Source organism: Nelumbo lutea, chromosome 6, assembly GCF_056320005.1.
Source record: "Nelumbo lutea isolate HS-2025 chromosome 6, American lotus-T2T, whole genome shotgun sequence".
NCBI lineage: Eukaryota > Viridiplantae > Streptophyta > Magnoliopsida > Proteales > Nelumbonaceae > Nelumbo > Nelumbo lutea.
This window is the reverse complement of record NC_142689.1, coordinates 12,706,073-12,709,895: the sequence shown is the minus strand read 5'-3', so window position 1 is coordinate 12,709,895 and position 3,823 is coordinate 12,706,073. Positions and strand designations below refer to the sequence as shown.

At 39.3% G+C, this 3,823-nt stretch overlaps 1 pseudogene across 1 annotated transcript; it reads right to left on the bottom strand.

The window, feature by feature from the left end:
* Positions 1 to 1,065: 1,065 nt before the first annotated feature.
* LOC148847396 (pentatricopeptide repeat-containing protein At5g66520 pseudogene) lies at positions 1,066 to 3,399 on the bottom strand (annotated as a pseudogene). The gene has a single exon (XR_016100479.1). The product of XR_016100479.1 is annotated as a pentatricopeptide repeat-containing protein At5g66520 pseudogene (transcript).
* Positions 3,400 to 3,823: the final 424 nt, after the last annotated feature.

Sequence of the window (3,823 nt, the reverse complement as noted above, 5' to 3'; positions counted from 1 at the left end):
ACAATAATTTATAATTAAAAATAATATTATTATTTCTACTCACCAAACCGTTTTTGCAACTTGTAGCGATAGTGGTGGTGGCGAGAAGATATGAGTTGCAATCATCATATTTAACAACCCTCTTTGATCTTCTCATCATCAAAAAGAAACTTCGTGAGTGTTATGTATGTGATCCATCTGCATTTCATCTAAAACATGGAAAGCCTTCTCCCACACTTCCTCTCTACAGAAACCATGAACCAAGACCATGTACATTCTCAAGGAACCATTCAACGTAAAAGCTCAAGTTATTAGGTTAGGTCCCTAAATAAAAATTTTCACATTTTTATATTAAAAAATTATATTTAAAATATAAAATATTAAGATATATATATGTATATTATATTTAAAAAACCGATAAACTTTGATTGAGTTGGGTCGGGTTGGGTTGGTTTCATCGATTTGATGAATAGTCATAGATGAAATTAATTATTGTTATTTTTGTATTACAAAATATATTAAAAATAATATATAAAATATAAATAATTATTAATTATTTAAAATTTTGATAGATAAAACAATTGTCTACTCTTATATGTTTCTATTGTTTAGATTTTGCTTATCAAAGTGCATGCATCTCGCAAGTGCCCGCCCGCTAGTACTCATGATTGTAGACAGGCTTAGCTCAGATAAGTTAAGTCCAGCACATGCTCCATCGGTACGTGATGTATCACGTATGGAAAATTGTGCCATGCCACCTATCTGATGCGAATGCATTTCATATGTGGATAGCTATGTCAATGAGAATTCTGCTGAGTGTAGTTCGGCTATTGCCTGGCCCAAGGACCAAGGCCCATTCAGAGCCAGTTCAATTGTCCTATATTGAAGGAAATTTAGAGTTCAAACCACCTAAGGAATTTTATTAAGTTCTTGGGATTTATTTACCAACAACTACTCTACCTATGATTCACTACCCTCTTCAATTTTAACTCATTCCCCCACCTGTTACTACTCCCTTCAATTTTAATTCATTCCCCCACCTGTTAGGCTGTTACTACCCCCTAGAATTTTAATTCAATTCCATGGTAGGGCATATTACTGATCCGTGACTAAATTTATATAACCATTTGCATCATACAAATTTACGAATACATATCCTCTGGAAGTCTGGAGTTCTGAAGTATTGAGAATGAACATATATACAACGTTAGCCCAATTGAGCCAAATCACCAATAATCTTTACAAGAACAGGACCCATTTTGAAAATTATGGAAACGGTTTTGATCCCTCACAATGATCTTCCTATTATAAACCATAGAAACAAGCTTGATAAAGGAGTGGCAATCAGAGCAAATCCTTAGGTTTTTCACTATATGAATGGGGGCCCCCTGTTTCATGTTTATAAGACCAAATGCAACTGCAATTTTTTCACTATGAACAAGGAGTAAATTTTCCTTGTCTTCCTCCTCAACATCAAGAAGGATTTGCGTCAGGTCAGGCTCATAGCCCTCCAACTTCAACCTGCAAATGACCTCCTCTAGCTTCAAAAGAACTCTGCCCCTATACATCATATCCATTTCCATCCCCACAAGGAAATGATGCACCACTCCATTGGAAAGGACTGAGCTGCAACCTGGGATCTTTCGGACTCCCCTCTGTCTCATCATTGATCTTACCTTAGCCACATTGTCCCATTTACCAGCCTTGGCATAGATGTTTGACAGGAGAACATAACAACTTGAGTCCTCAGGAGCCAACTCAATTGCATGGAGGGCAGCATGTTCCCCAATGGCAACATGCCCATTCTTCACACAGGCACTGAGGATGGCTTTCCATGCTAAAACATCAGCTTCCATGGGCATTTCCTGTAAAACATTGATTGCTTCTTGTAAATGTCCTGCTCTGCCAAGCAGATCAACCATGCACCCGTAATGTTGGATCCCAGGAACTATCTTGTAGCTTTCTTGCATTAGGCTGAAAAAATATTGACCCTCTTGAACCAAGCCTCCATGACTACAAGCACTAAGAACACCTAAGAAAGTGATTTCATTGGGCTTAATGTCGTATCTCTCCATGTCATTGAAGATTTCTAGAGCTTCTTCACCTAGGCCATGTAATGCCAAACCAGAAATCATAGAATTCCAGTCCCCAATGCTTCTCCTATGAGAGATGCTTTTAAAGATATGGTAGGCATCTTCTATATACCCACATTTTGCATACATGTCTATAAGAGCAGACCCAATAAACCCAGAATCCAATCTGATCTTATTTGTACTTAGATAAGCATGAACCCACTTCCCTTCCTCAACAAAACCCAAGTCTGCAATGGCTGAAAGAACAGAAACTATAGTGGCAGCATCTGGTTGAATTCCCAAACTCAACATTTCTCGAAAAAGAACCAACCCTTCCTTAGGGCGGTGATTAAGTACATATCCCGAAATCATGGCCGTCCAAGAAACCACGTCTTTATGTTTCATCAGTTGGAAAAGCTCTTGAGCGTGCTCACATTTCCCACATTTCCCATAACCATCTATCATTGTATTCCATGAGAACAAATCCTTCTCAGGCATTTCATCAAATAATGCACGAGCCAAGTCAATCTCCCCGGCCTCCACATAACCCTTAATCATGGAATTCCAAGAAACCACATCTCTACAAGGCATTGTATCAAATACCCTTCTCGCCATTCCAACTTCTCCAAAATCCAAATACATCCGAACCACCGAATTCGAAACAAACGGATCATATTGAAAGATGGTCTTCAAGACATGCCCATGAACTTGCTGCGCTTCACCGAAGGCTCTTGACCTCCCGCAGGCTTTGAGGACGGAAGGTACGGAGAACTGAACACCATCAAACTCGTCCAAATACGATAGCATTTGCGAGTAAAGGAGTATAGAATTCAATGAGCTAGCACTGTCTGCAAAGCCTTTAATCATGGCAAAAAAGATGAAGCAATTGGGTTGTTGAATTCGTGGGAAGACCGATGCGGCATAGTCTAATCCACCACAGACACCAGACAGCGAACAGAAGGCGACAAGTCTACTTACTGCAAACGTGTGATGTACGAGACCGGTTTTGATCATATGGGCGTGGATTTGATGCAGCTCTGACATGGATTTGCATTTCTCTAACAATGAAACGGTTGGGTTTGCAGTAAAGTGTGGAAGGACTGAAACGGCAGCCATGCTACTGTAGAGTGTAGGCAGCTCAGAAATCGGAACCATAGATATAGATTTGGTCAAGGGAAGAGGAATGAGGGATAGAAATGCAGAGCTGACAACCCTCTGTGGTCTACATCTGAGAGGTGGGTAGAGACTGTAGGTAGATAGTTGGCTGTAAAGAGAAATAGCATGATTACAGTATATGCAGGTCTACATCTTCGGTCTGCTACTATTAACAGTGTTTCAGTTACTTAGAAATCACAGCCAAGAAGATATTGTTACTAAAAAAGGGGAAAAAAAAGAACCCACCGTTAATGAAATTTCAGTTTGGGTCGGGCTAAAGCCTTGGGCCAATTATTAGAGATGGGCCTGGGTTGAGCTTGAACCCAGTCCATTTTGTTTTTAGCCTATCCCGACCTAACTGCTGGTTCGTGGTTGGCTATTGTATTCATTTCACCAATAAAATTGGCCTGATAAGGTTTAAAGTATCTACACGTATTATATGAAAAAAAATGTGTACCAAAGTGTTTACAATGGATATTTTCTTTTATTTTTCAGCGTGACCATTGATATATAGACTACCAAGTACCAAGGATGGTTTTTAACATCAAAAACATTTAAAACCCCCGACCTCTCAATATTTGGAGTATTATTGGTGACCCCTTGATACCGATATAATA